At 53.8% G+C, this 18,365-nt stretch overlaps 2 long non-coding RNA genes across 4 annotated transcripts; both read right to left on the reverse strand.

Annotated features, from left to right (window-relative positions):
- On the reverse strand, positions 1–2,336 carry LOC142870064 (uncharacterized). 3 transcript variants are annotated; one of them, XR_012918604.1, is made up of 2 exons: positions 1,947–2,336; positions 1–309 (listed from the first exon to the last, which is right to left on the reverse strand). It is a non-coding gene; the product is annotated as an uncharacterized LOC142870064 (long non-coding RNA). The 3 variants fall into 3 exon arrangements; XR_012918603.1 differs by having other exon boundaries at positions 1,943–2,336; XR_012918602.1 differs by having other exon boundaries at positions 1,875–2,336.
- Positions 2,337–2,483: 147 nt separating this feature from the next.
- On the reverse strand, positions 2,484–16,061 carry LOC142869976 (uncharacterized). The gene is made up of 3 exons (XR_012918502.1): positions 15,930–16,061; positions 4,836–4,903; positions 2,484–2,567 (listed from the first exon to the last, which is right to left on the reverse strand). It is a non-coding gene; the product is annotated as an uncharacterized LOC142869976 (long non-coding RNA).
- Positions 16,062–18,365: the final 2,304 nt, after the last annotated feature.

Raw genomic sequence — 18,365 nt, forward strand, 5'->3', positions numbered from 1 at the left:
GGGAGCTGACCTCATTGTTTTAATAATATTTAGTTTTGTGATTGTGTTGTATTCATGGCAAGTGATACTAATTATCCACCTAGAGTAATGATATCTTTTCCTTTTAAAAATAAATTTTAGGCTTATAAAAACTGAGTTGACGTAAGGAAGACTGTTGGGTACAGATAGTATCCAAACATCTTAAGAAGTGTGTTGCAGGTAGGAGATGCCGGAGTTGGGACGCGTTGTCTAGGAGAGGTCCCTGCACCTCCTTGAGCTTTGGCACAGTGCAGCGCTGTGGGGTCAGGCTTTCCCTCCTGCCGTGGTCTCCTATAAAGAGAGGACCACGAGGCTGAGTGCAGTGACTCACGCCTGTAATCCCAGCACTTTGGGAGGCTGAGGCAGGAGAATTCCTTGGGGCCAGGGGTTTGAGACCAGCCTGGGCAACATAGCTAGACGCCATCTCTGCAAAAAAAAAAATTAGCCAGGTGTGGTGATGGTGACACATGCTTATAGTCCCAGCTAACTCAGGAGGCTGAGGCAGGAGGATCACTTGAGTCCAAGAGTTTGAAGTTGCTGTGAGCTATGATCACACCACTGTACTCCAGCCTTGGTGATACAGCGAGATGCTGTCTCAAAAAAAAAAAAAAAAAAAAAAAAAACAGAAAATAAGAGAGGAGCACGAGGCACCCATCAGGGAGGAGGCTCCAGCCCAGAGGAAGGGAATTTGGGGGGCCAACCCCATTGCCAAGGCTAGAGCCCACTCTGCTGACCTTCTTGGTCCCTTCTCGTCCCAGGGGCATGTCCATTGAAGGGTCCCAGGTCTGGCTATACCCCCAGAAGTGCCTGGGCTTAGGTCGGGAGAAGACCCTCCTCCCCAAGCTTTCCCCTGGACACCCACCCACAGCACACCTGTGGCCCCCGACCCCTGGGGTCCCAGCAGTGAAACAGGGCCTGCACCCACCCGGCAACCAGAGGTGCCTGTAACCCAGGGAAGAGAGGTTGCTAAGGAAGAGCTGCCGCCAGTGGTAATGGTTGGGCAAGAAGTGAGGGAGTCTCAGAAATGTGACTGCACTGTGGTCACAGGGTGAGTGGCTCTGTGACAAAAGGACTCCCAAGGCTTCTCTGTGACCACAGTGAGAGTGGCAAAAGGATTTTGAGGCCCAGAGAAGCCAGAGACTGCTCCTTCCTGCATCACCACCGCTGACACCTTCACCACCATCTAATACCAGGCAGCTCTCTGCCATTGCCCTGAAGACCAGCAGTGCCAGCGTCATGCATCAGTTAGCCGTGGGGGCTCTGGAGCCATTGTCCTGGCTCAAATGCAGCTGGTCTGCTTCCCCACTGTGTGACCTTGGACAGGTGATTTAACTTCTCTGTGCCCTCATTAAACAACAGCAATTACTGGCACCATGCTAGGTGCCTTATGGGAATTACTGCAGCTAGGCTTCATAGCCTCCTTCACAGAGAGGGAAACTGAGGCCCAGATGTGTCAGGTGTCAGCACCAAGGCCACACAATCCACCTGTAAGTAGGAGAACTGGAGTTGGAGCCTGGGTTTAACCACTCAACCGCTCTGCCTCTGGACAGGGTCTGCGCGGGCCCACCGTGTCTTGCATCCTCCCCTACCCCCAGCGCACAACCTCTCACCCGGGTCTCTTTCTTCAGAATGACAACTACGACAATAACACTGAGTGTGTGCTTGCCATGTGCCCTACCTTGTTGTAAGGCCTTGCCAGGAATCAACCCTCAGAGACAGGCATTGAAACCCCAGAGAGCCCTTGATGGTGGGAATGATTGGTACCTAAATACAAAAAGGGGACCAAGACACCGAAAGGCTAAGTAACTTGATCAAACTCTTGGAGTTGGTAGATGGTGGCCAAAGTTGGAACTCACGATTTTGTGTCTTCTCCAGCCTGCCCCCAAAATCCAGGTCCCTACCCCACTGTCCAGGCCCTTCCCACCTGCCTCCTTTCCTCGGCCACTGTCTCAGAGGCCTTTGCTGCTTTAAGGGCATTGGTGCTGTCTCCCAGGCTCAGCCACGCGCCGCTTGAGGATGCACGATGCACAGGGCTCTGCCACTCTGTCAGCTGGGAAGCACGGTGCCAGCTTGGAGTGGGCACTTGATGCCTCTCTGTAGACTTGTTGACTTGTCTCTGTGCCCCCAGGTAGCCCTCAACGGGAAACTGATGACACAGGAAATTGCAGCTCCACAACGTGGAGGAAGTCATCGTCAGCACAGGGCCCGCTGGGGCCTAGACACAGGGCTCAGCCCCCAGCCCCCACTGTGCCCCAGGCTCCAGGGGAAGAAGAGGTGTCCTCAGGCACCCAAAGCAGCAGATGGCTCCAGAGAGTAAACACTGGGGGAGGGGAGGGCATATCAGTGAAAGAGGCCATTGCAACAGGCACAGGGAGCCGTGCTCTGGGTTCAAGGGCAAGCTCTGCCCCCACAGCTCTGCCGCCCTGGGCACCTGGGCTGCGGGCTTCCCACTCACTTGCCTGGTGTTCACAGGGGCGCTGGGCATGCAGTGCCAACAAGTCCGACAGGGTTCCTGCCCTCTGGGGCTGACCTTCCAATGCGAGCCAGAGCTAGAGGCCAGAGGAGTGAGTGAATAAACAAGATGAAACCCCAGAGAGGGATGAAATAGAGCAGCAAGAGGCCACAGCGAGGCCTCTGAGAGGGGACAGTCTTCAGCTGTAACTCAATGATGACAAGGGGCAGCGAGGGACAGGGTAGCGGAGAGCAGCCCAAAGGGCTGAACGGCAAGGACAGAGGCCCCGAGGGAGCAAGCTTTCGGCAGGAGGCTCAGGTTGGGCCAAGGTCCAGGAGAGGGTCTGGTTTCATGGGAAGGACGGCAGGAGTCCCTGGAAGGTTCTGATTAAGGTGGGGGCAGGGCATGGAAAGTGGATCGTGGGGCAGAAGAGGCTGGGGAGAGGTCAGGAGCTGATTTGGCAGTTCAAGGGACAAGACACTGACTTGGACCCATGTGACAATGCAAATGGTGGAGGGATCCTGGAGCAGGAGGGGGCAGAGCCAGCAGGAACCAGGCACAGCCTGGACAGGGTGGACAATGAGAAAGAGAGGCATGGGGAGGGCTCCCAGGGCTGAGCAGAGGGGTGAACAGTCTCCTAAGGAAAGACGAGGCTGACCCTTCCCTCCACTTCCTCCTGAGCCCAAGCCCTGCCGTGAGTGAGTCGAGGGACTGGGGGCAGCTGAGGGACGCCAGCTGCTGCTCGGTTTTGTAATCTGGAAGGGGAGCACTTACTTGGCATGTGAGGGCAAAGGGCAGGGAAGGGAGGCTGTCCCTGCCACAGTTAGAGAGCGGGGAAGGGCAGGAGACAGGGCGGGCAAGGAGGACGGGCCAGGCTTGGGTCCAGAGCACAGATGGCTGGGGGCGGCCACCAGAGAGGAAGTGCCTGGAGAGGATCAGGGAGGATTAGGGCACCAAATCCGATGATGTGTCCCTTTAAGATGACAGCTCCTGAAAAAGCTGAGGCCATCACTGCTCATGAAGTCACCCCTGGACACTCAGAGAGGGCCATGTGTACACACACACATGCACTCACACACCCTTACATGTACATAGTCACACTCACCTGTCCTCATATGCACAGTGCCACCCAAGCATCCTGTCCATCACCTATGGACACCCGAACACACCCACTGTGATGTGGCCTTGCTAGCACCGGGACAGCCCACAGGAGCCCTCCCAGAGCCAGCCAGCCCCAGATCCACGGGCGAGCCCACCCCTGGCTCACACCAGCCCCTCCTGCCCCTCTGCAGCCCACAAAACTCCGCACCTGACCGCCAGCCTGAGTCTCGGCACTGCATACAGCGCCCTGCCTACGTCGCATGGAACGTGGCCTGCCTGGGTACCGGGCCCCTCGTCCCTTCTCACTCAGATGGCTCAGGTGTGCGTGCCCCTCCCTGCTCAGCCAGTGCCACCGAATCTGTGCCATCCCAGACAGTAGCTGGCTCTCAGACTGCTGGGGGTCCATCAGGGCTGTTTCTGGGGGCCTGGCCTCAGCCCTCTCCTCACACATACACCCCCTCACACATGCCCCAGAATACACACACCACACATACTTCCCTCACACAACACACAGCCCAGAATATACACACCACACACACTTCCCTCACACAACACACAGCCCAGAATATACACACCACACACACTTACTTCACATACCACACCCCACACACCCTAGAATACACACACCACACACACTTACCTCACATACCACACCCTACACCCCACACACCCCAGAATATACACACCACACACACTTACCTCACATACCACACCCCACACACCCCAGAATACACACACCACACACACTTACCTCACATACCACACCCCACACCCCACACACCCCAGAATACACACACCACACACACTTACCTCACATACCACACCCCACACACCCCAGAATACACACACCACACACACTTACCTCACATACCACACCCTACACCCCACACACCCCAGAATATACACACCACACACACTTACCTCACATACCACACCCCACACCCCACATACCCCAGAATACACACACCCCACACACTTCCCTCACACAACACACAGCCCAGAATACACACACCACACACACTTCCCTCACATACCACACTCCATACCCCACACAGCCCAGAATATACACACCGCACACACTTCCGTCACATACCGCACCCCACACCCCACATAGCCCAGAATACACACACCATACACACTTCCCTCACATACCACACCCCACACACCCCAGAATACACACACCACACACACTTCCCTCACAAACCACACCACACATACCACACACTCGCGCGGGCACACACACACTACACATGCACAAACCTACCCTGCAAGCTGGGAGCCCCATCATCAGTGCTGTTCTGAAAGGGGACGTCACCCTGGGAGATCTTGGGGCTGAACAAAAGGAGCCAAGACATCTGTCATTGATTTGCAAATATGGTGCTGGGGCCCTCCCCAGGTGTCAGGCACTGTTCCGGGTGCTCTGGGGCCACTTGGCTATAAGCTAGACTTTGTTGTTGCCCCACTGACACATCCCCCGAAGCACCTCTTCTGTCCCATGTCAGAAACCCCCACTCCAGCATAGGGTGGCCTGGCCAGAGCTGCCCGAGGGGCCGTGCTATGCCACATAGCTGGAGGCCCTCCTCAAGCATAGCAACTGGGAAGAGGTTGTCCCCACTGTCCTCTGCTTCCTTCCAGGACATAGCTGCTGGTCACAAAGAAGTCTGGCCCTATCTCCAGCCAGATTCACGCACAGCAGAGCCGGGGCAAGAAGTTCCTGCCTTGGTTTACCCAGGAGCAAGGGCAGGACTCAGGTTTAGTCTGGGATTGGAAAGACTTCTGGAGGGACCTTCTAAGGGCCAGGCAGGGGCAATAGAGACTTGGGCCCAGCTTCCTGGAGCCTGCAGGGGCCAGGCACGCCTGGTGTTTCCACCTTCATGGGGCTGGCCTGCAGGGGCTGCAAGACACCTAGGAGTGGGCCTGAGTGAGGGAAGATGGGAGGCCAGAATGTGGCCCCAGGCCCCAGCGTGCACCCCAAAGACAATAGTCATTAGTCCAGAACTCCAGCTGTCATGGGCCACAGCTGGCCTGGGTGTTGAGGGCAAGAGAGGGACACACAGGACACAGGAGGGCCAGGGAGGGTGTGCTGCCCTTACCCAGACCCCACAGAAGGGCAGGAGGGTGGTGCCCTGGGGAAGGCCTGCAGCTGGGGGCTGCGTGCCCTCCTCCCTCTCCTCTCCCTGCAGCTGTCTCTCGTCCTTCTCTGAGCCCAGCCTGTCTCCTCCTCACCCGCCTCTCTCCTGCTCCCCAACCTTTCTCTTCTTCCCTCCTTCAGACCACCCTAAGTAAATACCTGCCTCAGCTAGAACAGGTCACAGGGAAGGGGACTGAGGGGGGACCCTTGTCCTGGCACATGCTGCCCTACTCTCAGTGGGTGACCTGGCAAGCCCCTCCTGGGGGACTTCAGCCTCCTCGCGTGGGCTGGAAGGGTCAGAGCCCCTGATGCCAACACCTTGCCCAGCCCAACCTGGGTGGAGCCCACCTCTCCCTGCTCTGAGACCACGAGCGGTGACAGCCCAATCCCCTCCTAAAACTGGCCCCATTGCCCCGCAACCCTAACTTCCACGTCTCTGCTCTTGCTGTTCCCTGCACCCGGACCACTGCAGCCACCTCCCTATGACACCTTCCACCTTCCTCTCGCCCTTGCCCAGCCCCACTGGCTTCTCCTCCACCCTGCCTTGCATCCCACACCCACTCTGGGCCCAGACATGGCTTCCTCTCCAGCCTGCAGCACATGCCTTGAGCCATTCAGTGTCCCCTCCCTGGGCACTAGGTCTGCAGATGGGTCTGAACATGCCCAGCTTTGCCCTGGCCAGGCCACTCTAGCCTGAGCTTTTGTCCATTGGGGCAGAAGGGACGAAAGGAAATGCACGCAGTGAGGGACAAGGTCAGAGTGCAGAAGAGCTGGCCCACCCTCCCACCCAGGGAAGGTGCTCAGGGCCACAAGAGTCTCCTTTGGGGACTGAAGCCCCTCCTTGAGGCAGAGGGATGGCCACCACTACCTCAACAGTTCCTTCCAGCACAGGATGCTCCCCCGGTAGGACAAAATTTGGGGTTGCTTCCCCATGCACCAGAATTTCACCTCCTTGCACCCTTCTCCACCCACCAGGCCCCTCTGCCCAGGCCTCAGACCCCAGCATGCAATGTCCAGTTGCTAACAGCCCAGCTGGGGGGTTGAGGGGGCAGAAGCTGTCTGTGCACCCCCAATCCTGGAAGCCATACTGTCCCTGATAAGAAGCCTGGGTCCCGACTGCAGCTGCACCCTGCCCCTGGCAGCCCTTGTCTTAGTTGGAGTTCCACAGTCACCCACCCCCAGTCAGTGGGGGCAGAGCAGAGATATGTGTCTGCCCAGGACCTCAAGTGGCCACAGCTTAGATGGGCCAGACCCCATGTTCCAAGGGCTGGGAAACTCCCTCCACCTTGACTAAGATGAACCCACTTCAAACACACTTCCACCTTATTTGTTTTTATTTTCTAATTTTTTTTTTTTTGAGACAGAGTCTCACTCTGGTGGCCCGGCTAGAGTGCAGTGGCATCATCATAGCTCACAGCGACCTCAAACTCCTGGGCTTGAATGATCCTTCTGCCTTAGCCTCCCAAGTAGCTGGGACTACAGGCATGAGCCCCTGTGTCCGGCTAATTTTTCCATTCTTAGGAGAGATGGGGTCTCGCTGTTGCTCAGGCTGGTCTCAGACTCCTGAGCTCAAGCAATCCTCCTGCCTCGGCCTCCCAGAGTGCGAGGATTACAGGCTTGAGCCACTGCGCCTGGCCCACCTTATTCTTATTCTTGGAAATTTGTTTGGAATGACAACATAAAATAGAAGAAAAAATACTGTTTTTTAAACAAGAAAAGCAGAAGGGTAGTTAACTCATGGTGTGAGGAAGTCAGAGAATTGGCAGGTGTCACATGCCCACACCAGGGCCCACAGTGGGTGACTCCAAGTGATGTGACAACTGGTTTAACGGCAAATGTGAGGTTTCAGCAGAGGTTTCCCAAACCAACCAGCTGGTTCAGAATTAGCCAGGCCCTGTCATTGCCTAACCAGACAATTATAATAGCCACCCCCCCATGTCCTAGGCACCTGCCTCCACCTCTCCCAGCCCTAGCCACCCCCACACATACTCTGCTGGCCCAAATCCTTTTTCTAAGAAGGAAATTTGACCCAAGTCATGGCTCCCTGTGGTTGCCTGAAGGACAAATCCAAACCCCTCAGCAGGGAGTCAGGCCTCACCTTTTCTTTCCCTTTCTCAGTTCATGTTCTTCAGCAAAGCCAAACAGTTCTTTCCACCGCACAGCTGCCCCGCCCCCCACACCACCTGTGCTCACAGCAGCTACTCTGTCTGCAGCGCCACTCTCCCCACTCACAGACTCAGAACGCCCTCATGCCCCCCTTTCCTGGGGGCCCAGCCACCTCCTCCAGGAAGTTTCCCTGATCACCCTGGTGGAACACGGTGACTCCTTTTTGGGAGCCCCACCATGCCATGAAGTCCTCAGGGACTTGCTCCCATGGGAGCTGCTGGGCACTCGGCTGCCTCCCCCCACCCTCAGCCCTCTTGGATGCCCCCCTCTGTCCTCACCCCAGGTATTGTCATTAGCCCTTCTTTACAGAGAAGGAAACTGAGGCCCAGAGAGGGAAAGTGAGCCATGCCAGGTGGATCCCGAGCAAGGGGCTGGCAGGGCAGAGGGCATGGTTTGTTCGGGCTGCCAAGAGCAAGACTCCCCTCCCTCCACCCCTTAGCAGAACTCATCTGCCTCCAGGCCAACCACGGAATCCTATCTTGAGGGCCCCCCAACCGGTGTCCCCCACCCCGTGCCTAACCACAGGGGTGGTCCCTGCCAGAGCCATGCTGGGCAATGGGGCTGTGGACAGCTAGCAGCCATGGTTCCTGTGGGGTGGAAGGAACAGGCCACAGAAGAGCCCCTGGGTTTGTCCTCAGTGATCTCCCACCTCCCCATGTGGAGTCTGGGGGGCCTGGGGAGAGGTGGGTAGCCGAGGAAGGAGAAGGGGCTCACTAGCACCTTGGCCATGGTAGGGAATGGGTCCAGCATGGTGGCCACATGACAAGGCAGTGTCCAGCAGCCTGGAAGCCCTGGGGTGAGGCCAGGCGGGGCTCACACTCCCACTCTGCAGGGGGTTGGAGGGGTTGGAGGCAGGTCCCAGCGGGGAAGAGGCCTCACAACCCTGGTCACTGAGGGGAATAGAAACTGCTCACACACAGGGCGCCTTCCCCTTCCCGGCGCGTCAAGACGGGGTGGCCCCTCTGTGCGGGCAGTGGTTGTGGTGAGTCATGTCACCCCAGCCTCTGCTACCCCACTGGGGAAGGGAACAGAGCAGCCTCACCGGCTGTTGTGGGAATCAAATGAGCCACCATCCGGGAAGGCATTTTGGAAAGCATGAAGGGATCTCTATATGTAAATAATTGAAATAATTAAGGAACAACAGACTCGTGAGCACAGGAAGGTGGGCTGGCCTCCTACGACATGGGGCCATCCCCCACCTGTACAGAGAACCCAGAAAAGGCCTTTCTTCCAGCCCACCCTCAGCCCTGTCCTGAGCACAAGGCTGCCTTCTGGGTCCTCTGCCCCGAGTGTGAGTGCTTCTCAGTGTGAGGACAAACCTCCCCCCAGTACCCTCCTTCTCTGAATCCTCCCAATCTCCTGGCCTCTGAATTCCCTGCTTTGGATCCGGTGGGGCAAGAGAATGCGGTCAGGGGGAGAGGTGGCCCATGGGGGGCATCCACAGACAGTGCCCCACCTGCCTAGCTGGGTCCTCCCTTCTTCTACATCTCTCTGGCTGTTTATGTGAAGAGAGCCTTTCTTTCTCCGGCCTAAGGCCCCTGCTGTGGGCTCCCGCCCAGCAGCACCAGGGCGGGAAAGAAACCCATCCTAGTCCACTATGGTCATCTGTTCCTGAGAGGATAATCTCACGGCCTGCTGCCACACAGGAGCGCAGGAGCGCAGTAAGGGCTTGCTGAGCCAGTCAGGGTGTGGGGGATGGGAGCCGTCCACAAGACAGCCACAATGCCTGGCCCTCCTGCCACAGCCTGGCAGGAGACTGTCAGACCCCAGGAAGAGAGGTCCAGAAAGGCTGCATGCACTAGGGTGTCCCAGTCACGTCAGGGGCAGGGACATCGGCAAGAGAGCCTGGGCAGAAGGTCGTGGGAGGGGAGCTGCAAGCTCTGCTCTTGGCCCCACCCCCTTCTTGCACCTCCAACAGCCTCCTCTCATCCACCCTGAAGTGTCCCCAGGAGGAGCACACACATTAGAGGACCTAGGACCAAGGCCTCTGGGAGGTTCACTCATCTGACACATACATATTCGGGGGGCAACTTTTATGTGCCGGGCACCACCTGGACTCTGAGAATGCAGTGGCCATGCCCCATCCCCTTCTCAGACCTGTGTTCCTCCCTTCACAGGTTGCTCTGTGTGGACAGGCACCCCACCTGGGCTCCCTCGCCTCTGCTTCCTGGGCACTCAGCCCAAAGGCACCAGCAGGTGAAGGGAGGAGAGAGCAGCTCCAGGCTGCTACCCCTGTGCCCTCCCTCCATGACACCAAGGTTTTGGCAGGGGCTGTGTCCCTGCAAGGCTACAGCTCCTACAGCACAGCCCCTCTGCATGGCCCCAGTTGTCACGGGGCTCTAATGATGCTCCTCCCTCTCCTGGTTCCTCTAGCCCCCAAAATAGGAAGGGCCTTGTGGGACAGTGCAAAAATGAGCACAGCATTGTGGCTCTCTTCCATCCAGAAGTGGAGTCTACCGTGTCACAAGGACAGCCCAGATCCTGTGAACAGGTTCTTTCTAACACCCTCTTACTGAGACACCCACAGTTTCCTGTGACGTGTGTTCTCCCCCACTACAAATAATCCTGCCTTGTTCAACTACAGGTGTGTTGCTCGTGGTCTTTGGCTGGAGGAACTGACAGACCCCATCTCCAACCTGGTTCCTGCCCCATCCACCCTCCCCGTGGCATCCAGAATGAACTCTCTAAATTACAGGTTTGACCATGTCGCTCCCTGCTCAAAACCCTTCCGTGGCACCCAGGTGTATAGGTAGAGATTCGCTTTGGCTGACAGAACAGTGGCTCAGGTCTAAGTGGGGGTGCAGGAACTCAGGGCTGGCATGGAGTCTCGCCTCCGCAAAGCTCCCAGGGATCTGGGTCCTCCCGTCCTGTCGCTCTGCTGTGGAAGGCTTCCATTTGTAAGGTCACCCTTATAGTTCAAGTTGGCTGCGCCAGCTCCTGCTTTCACACGGACATTCCAGCCAGCAGGAAGGAGAAATTGTCCTCTTCCTTTAAAGGCATTTCCGGGAAGCTGCACTGTCACTTCTGCCATACCCCAATGGTCACCTGGCCACACCTAACAGCAAGGAAGGCTTCTGTTGCCCTGGGAAGCCGTGTGCCCAGCTGAAATCCCACAGTCTCTACCACAGCAAGCAAGCTTGTCAGAAGCCGATTAACATGTACCACTCATTCAAGATCACAAAGAAGAAGGCTTCTTAGAATACTGCCAACAGAAAGATAGAAGGCTCCTTAACGCCAGCAAACATCACGCTGAGTAGTGATGCTCCAGGAGCGTTCTTGCCAGGGGAGGAGCGAGACAAGCAGGCCCAAGAGAGTGGCCGCTCTGCCACATTCGGGGTGTGCTGGCCTTTCATGGGACAAGAAAGAGAGGTGGAGAAAAGAATAAACCAGCATTATTTGCAGAAAATATGACTGCCTGTCAGGAAGATCTCAGAGAACCATCTGACAGACACTAGAACTAATAAGCAAAGTCAGCAAGATAACCAGATACAAAGTCAGACGAAAATCAGTGTTTTTCTACACACCAGAAAACCAACAGAAAAAAATGTTGACATTCACGATAGCAACAGAAGCTGTAAGATACCTATAAAAAGCCTGAAAGTTATGTGTAAGACCTATACGAAGGCAGCTATGAAATTTGATTATAGGTCATGATAGAGCTGCAGATGGAGAGAATTATGTCATGTCCAATAACAGGAATATTGGGTGTTGTAAAGATGCTGGGCCTGGCTGGGCACGGTGGCTCACGCCTGTAATCCTAGCACTCTGGGAGGCCAAGGCAAGAGAATCACTTGAAGTCAGGAGTTTGAGACCAGCCTGAACAAGAGCAGGACCCGTTCTCTACTAAAGATAGAAAAATTAGCTGGCCATCATGGTGTGCGCCTGTAGACCCAGCTACTCGGGAGGCTGAGGCAGGAGGATTACTTGAGCCTAAGAGTTAGAGGTTCCTGTGAGCTAGGCTGATGCCATGGCGCTCTAACCTGGGCAACAGAGTGAGACTCTGTCTCAAAAAAAAAAAAAAAAAAAAAAAGGTGTTGGTCCTACCTGACTTAGTCTATAATTGCATTCCAACCCAATCAAAATCACAAGATTTTTTTTTTTTTTTTTTTTTTTTTTTTTTTTTATTTTTTTTTATCCAGGACAGCCAATGGTAGAAATCACAAGATTTTTAAAAATAGGCCCTGACAAGCTGGTGTTGATATTGATCTGAAAGAGAAAATATACAAAAAACAGCATAGAAATTTTTGAAAATTAAGAACAAAAAGGGGGAATATGTCCTAGTTGATATAAAAATAAACTATAACAGTCTAGTGATTTCACAAGTGTGATTCTGGCATGAAAACAGACAAATGGATCAATGGAACCAGTTAGAAAGTCCAAGGACACAGTTAGTGATAAAGGTGGCATTTCAAATAAACAGAGCAGAGACTGAACTCTTTAATATATAGCAACAGTACTTTTTAAAAGTTTTGATCCATATCTCATATCATTTACAAAAATACATGCCTTGTGGATTAAATGACTTGAAATAAGACCAAAATATATACGTATTAGGAGAGTAAGTTTATACCTTTGGAGTAGAGAAGCAAGGCCTCAGGCACAAAACAACACACAAAAGCTCTGTAAGAAAGAAGTGATACATTTGATCTCATAAAAGTATGATCAAACTCACCAGAAACAAAAGTAAAGGCTGAGTGACAGACATGGAGAAAATATCTGACAACAAGTGACAGCTAAAAGATTATTATTCATTCATCCAACAATTAACTGAGGGGCCCCTACTATGTGCAAGGCACTATCCTGGGTGCTGGAAACCTTGGCGTGAACAAACAACAAAATTCCCGCCCTCTTGGCACTTACATTCTAAGGGGGCAGGGAGGGACAGCAATAAAGAAATGAACATAGGCCAAGCACGGTGGCTCATGCCTGTAATCCTAGCACTCTGGGAGGCCAAGGCAGGGGGATTGCTCAAGGTCGAGGAGTTCGAAACCAGCCTGAGCAAGATCGAGACCCTGTCTCTACTAAAAATAGAAAGAAATGAATTGACTGACTAAAAATATATAGAAAAAATTAGCCAGGCATGGTGGTGCATGACTGTAGTCCCAGCTACTCAGGAGGCTGAGGCAGAAGGATCTCTTGAGCCCAGGAGTTTTAGGTTGCTGTGAGTTAGAATGATGCCACACACTCTAGCCCAGGTAGCAGAGTGAGAATCTGTCTCAAAAAGAAAAAAAAAGAAAGAAAGAAATGAACATATATTTCTGTCCAATGGTGGTAATAGAGAAAAACCAAACAGGAAAGGAGGAAAGAGAGTGTGAAGAAAGTGAGTAAAGATGTGAGGACCTCCAAAAACAAATAAGAAAAAGCCAAACACCACAATAGAAAAGGGGCAGAGAATAGCAATATAGAATGCACATGCCAACAAATGCAAATGTCCAGTAAATACAAGATAGTTGTGCTCTACCCACTGTCCAAAAACATGATGTGATGGTCTGCCCAGCAGGCTGGCGAACGATTGGGTATTGGAAGAATGAGTAATCTCCTGCCCTTTTGGTGGAAAAGTAAATTGGTATCATGTTTTTAGAGGGCAATTTGGCAGGACTGCTCCAAACATTGAAAGCCCATACTCTTTGACCCTATAAGCCCTCTTCTGGGTATGGACACAGGAAAGACAGAAATGTGTGCAAATATTTGCAGTGCCACAAGGTCTGTAATGGGGGGAAATGGAATACAAAATTTTACAGTTCTACCAAGTATCTGTGAAAACAAATAATGAGGTAAACCTGCACACAGTAATCTAGAACAAGCTCCAAGACAAAGTGAGTTGCAAAAAAGTGAGTTGCGAAATAAGGTGAAATTGTATGATACTATTTGAATTAAAATTTTTAAAAAGACAAAGCTCTACATTCTCTATATAAATATAAATATGTATGAAAGTGCTGTAGGAGAGAAGGTCTGGTCGGGAAGGGCAGGAGACTGCTGAGGGGTGCAGGGGCGGAAAGAGGCGCCGGAGTCAATGCCTGTGAAGGCGAGGCCGGAGGTGGGGGATACTGCAGGTGCCAAAGAGGAGGAACATCGTGAGAGGCCCTGGGTAGGCCAAAGGAGCAGGCTCAGGCAGGGAGGGCAGAAAGGCCCCAGTGGCACTGGCCCACACACCTCAGGCCAGTGTCCCCTCGACCCCTTGTGCTGGGATGCCTTTACCCACCCCTGCCCCTGCAGCCTCAAGACCCCCCTCAGGCCTCACTTCCTCCAGGAAGCCTTCCTAGATCCCCATGCTGAATCCAGGGCCTCTCCTAGGCCTCCTCATGGTGCCCACCCAATGCTTGGGCCTCCCTGGAGTCAGGCGGAGGGCCTTGGTGGCTCAGGCCCGGCCCGCAGCCGGCCCTCCATCAGTGCCAGCTGGTGGACAGCAGTGCGCTATTCGCCCCATTTCTCCATCTTCGGTTTAGTTCTTGGGCACCAGGCCTCCCTGGGGGAGCAGGGAGACTTGTAAAAATTTACTCCCCATCTCTCTGAAAGGCAACATTCTGTCCCTCTCTCGACACCCCAGCCCAGGGGTCAGATTCTGCTCTGGCCGAAAGCCAGGCAGAGCTGGGGGAGGCTTCTGAGGGAGCAGGAAGCAGCGACTCCCACGCAGCCCACGGTCTTTTTCCGTGGCCCAGACACGCTGTACCAGGTGGCTGCCTTTGCTGGGAGCCACCTTGCTTCTCACAGCCCCCTCTCTGCTCACATCCTGTTTCCACCCCTCTGACACCACGGGGCCCCAAGCCCTGGGCCTCCACCCCCACCTCCTGGGTTTTCACATGGCCTTCCCTGGGCTGCTCTGGGGGCACGGGCCTCTTATTTTTAGCTCCTTGGGGGCTGAAGGAATTTACACCCGAGTCTGCTTTCCTGAAGGGACAGATGGTCTCAAATGTGTCAAATGTGGTCTCTCGGGACAGCCTCAGCTTAGGCTGGTGCTAAGGTGGAGGGGAAGGAGGGGGGGTGGTCAAGGAGGGGTCCGGAGGCTGGACTCCAAGCCTGGTTCTGCCACCAACACGCTGTGTGACCTCGGCAAGGAGGGTACGTGATCTGAGTCCCCCTTTCCTCAGCTGCCGAGGGGGAGCCCTGAGAAGGTGGTCTCAGCAAGGCAAGCCCCAATAAAGGCACCCACAGGACGGGCCAGGGGGACCCTCGAGACCCCCAAGTCAGGGTAAAAGAGGGGTCCCTGGGGACAGGAACCTCACCCACCCTGAACATTTTTATCACACATTTGTTATTTTCCCTAATTGGTCCAGAAATCCACACTGTAGGAAACTTGAAACAAACAGGGAAGAAGGGAGAAGTCTGTAACACGGTGCCCATAACGCACCTCAGCTCACGTTTGGAGTTACTTGTCCCTTGTGTATGAGCCCTTTGCAATGCACTGAGTACCACAGTGCAGATGGGAAATCCCCTACTGAAAACAAAAGGCTGCTGCTAGCCCAGTGGGGACAGCAGGGAGCCCTGGGCAGTGTCCACTGGCCCTCCTCAGGCAGCATGGAGGGACCCCATGCCCTCTCTTCCTTCCTGTCCTTCTTATCAGCTCCTCCACCAGCCCTCCATGGCAGCAGGCCCACCCCCCTCAAGGCAGGTTCAGGGACGAGGCTAGAAGCTCAGGGGCACTCGAAGGACATGACTGGGGGACACCTGTCTGGAGACTTCCTCCCCACCTGAACTCCTCAGCCCTCCAGCACTTGGGCTGAGGCAATAAAAAGCCCTGTGCTATTTTCTTGCTCTCTTCCTCTGCCATGTTGGTGGAGAAGAGCTTGTGTTCTCCAGGCAGTGCAGCTGCGTGACAGCCAGTCTGCCGTATCTGGAAGGTTCCACACTTTTTTCCCACTGGTCAAAATCCACTTTCTGTGCCCCTATTCCATCCCCACCAGCTTCCACCTTACTTTTAGGTCTATTAAATCCTATTAAATGGTGGTCGCCACCCCACCACCACCCAGATCCTCAGCTTCTCCTCAACCTTCAGGTGGTTAGCCATGTGCAGCCTGCTCACCCCATTCCCATGGGCCCTGGGCAGTGACAGCTCTCACCTACCTGGCCTCTGGTCCAGCACCTCTAGGACATCCAACCTTTCCCAGGTGGAGGGGTGGCCACTACTGACTAATTCTGACGGCCATTAATAAGAGCCTCAGCCTCCATCATTCTACCCTGGTTTGTGCCAACTCCAGAAGGGCAGAGTGGATGAAGGAAAACCCCTGCTATCACATTTGCACACAGTGTTACAGCCACATACTCCGCTTCCTGGTCATATTCTTACTTATGGTAATGTATGCATGCATTACAATGTCTAAAGCACCTACCCACAGGGACCCAAGACTCTTGCTTTCGTTTTTCTAATTTTTCACTTCCTGTAGCCTCCATAAAAATAATGGCCCCCAAAGGTCAAGTTACCTGGAGTTAGAACCTGGCTGCTCAGCTAACTTCTGTGCCCAAGGTAATAACTTCTATGCCTGAGGTTTCACTTCTATACCCAAGGCCTCCCCAACTCCCTGGCAGCTGGATGATGGGCCTTGGTGGGGGAAGGGTCTGGCTGGACCTTTTTGATGGGGTGGACAGGAACCCAAGATCCTGAGAGGAAAAAGGACACAGCCCATGAGACCATGGCAGCAGGCCTGGATGGAACCAATGTTCAAAGTTCAAATGAAAAGATGGAGTTTCTGGGCCTTGGACTTTGGAGGAAAAAAGGGGTACAACCCCAGTTCCTTCTACCAATCACTGACAATAGGCCAAGCATGGAGCAGGAAGCCTCCACAGACCCTCCATTTGAATTCTAACAGACCTGTGAGGCAAACCCTGGCACTGTCCCCATTTCACGATGAGGAAACTGGAGCTGAAGAGGAGCAGAGACTAGACAGACAGACACCCAGGTGTCCTAGCTCCCAGGCCGTTGCCCCTTCCATCTCCGAGTTGTCATCAGAAGAGGGAGAGAGGCCTGCAGCCCTAAGGAGTTGGGGGTCTTTGGCAGAAGGCAGATGGTGAGGCTTGGCCTCACCCTGGAGGCAGTTCCAGGGTGACTGAGGCTAACTACCAAGGCTGTGCTATCAGCCAGTGCTGGCTTCCTGGCCAGGCCTGCTCCTGGCTTGCTAAGAGATTTTGCCTCTCTGGGCCTCAGTTTCCCTGTGTGTGAAATAGGGTCACAGACAACTTCCCAAGGATATTGAGGGGATGAAAGAAGCAAATGCTAGACCAGGCCAGCACACCATGGGCCTCAGCCGGCCCTGGCTGTTGTTGCTGAGGGACGGGAGCAAAGCAAGTGGTGGACAGGCACGGGCCCGTAACCCCGGCAGGCAAGCACATGGCGTGAGACCTGGGAATCCCAGCCACCGAGAGGCTCTGTTCCTGTGGCTGAGACGCCTTGTCACTGCTAGGGCTGGCCCTGCCCTTGGCCCAGGCACCAGGGCAGTTGCTGGCATCCCTAGAAGAATGAATGGGGCTCAGTGTGGTGGCTCGGCTGAGCTCAGAGCCCCTTTGTACTGCCCGGAGGGGACCTTGGGAGTGCGGCTGGGGATCTGTGGTGGGTGGCCATCCCACAGGCCCCCTCAGCCTGCCTGGAGGGCAGCCCAGCCAGCCCCGTCCTGCAGCCCTCAACACCTGAGTGCTTTCCTGCCTCCAGACTTTACTTAGGCTGGACCCACACCCGGGATACCACTCTCTTCCCTCCACTCACCAGTCTTGAGCCTCCTTCAAGTCAAGATCCTTGCTCTTAACCACGGCACTCTCATGGCTATCATGTCTGTCTGGATTCCCTGCCAAATCTGGAACCCCCTTCCAACACTGACATCTGGGAAAAAACCCTAACGCTGACTCAGCCCAGCTGTGTCCAGACGGCAAAAAACCACCAAACAGCCCAGTTCCTGCCCCTCACACTAGGGGGCCCTGACTCCCTGGTGCCACTCCCACCCCTCTGCCGCCTGGCAGTGTGCAAGCAGTGTTTAGTAGATACAGATGGTAAACAAGGATGGAAAAAACAAGGTTGGATCCCGACCTCACAAGACTTCCCCAATAGAGTAAATATCTAAACATACAACTATCAAACTACGGGATGAACACACAGAAGGAACTTTTTTTTTTTTTTACCTTGAGGAAGTACAAATTGCAAAAGCACAAATTATAGCTGAGAAAAATGATGAGTTTGATGGCATGAAAATTAAAGCTCTCTATTCAATCAACAACACCAGAGACAAAGTTAACAAATGGGTGATAGATTGGGAGAAAATGTTTGTAATGTCTAAAACCAACAAAAAAGTGCTGGTCTGACGGTAATGGGCTATCAGAACTTATTAACGTGAGTGTCACTAAAGTTAATATACAACCCCCCACTGCTAAATTGGATTGGCTTTTAAATACATACATACATAAATAAATAAATAAATAATAAAACTGACAAAAGTTATTGTACATATATTTAATTTCATAAGTAAAATAAACTATTAAGGAATTCTACTTTGGCATATAAAAGGAATTTTTAAA

Source organism: Microcebus murinus, chromosome 3 (assembly GCF_040939455.1).
Source record: "Microcebus murinus isolate Inina chromosome 3, M.murinus_Inina_mat1.0, whole genome shotgun sequence".
In the NCBI taxonomy this organism is placed as follows: Eukaryota; Metazoa; Chordata; class Mammalia; order Primates; family Cheirogaleidae; genus Microcebus; species Microcebus murinus.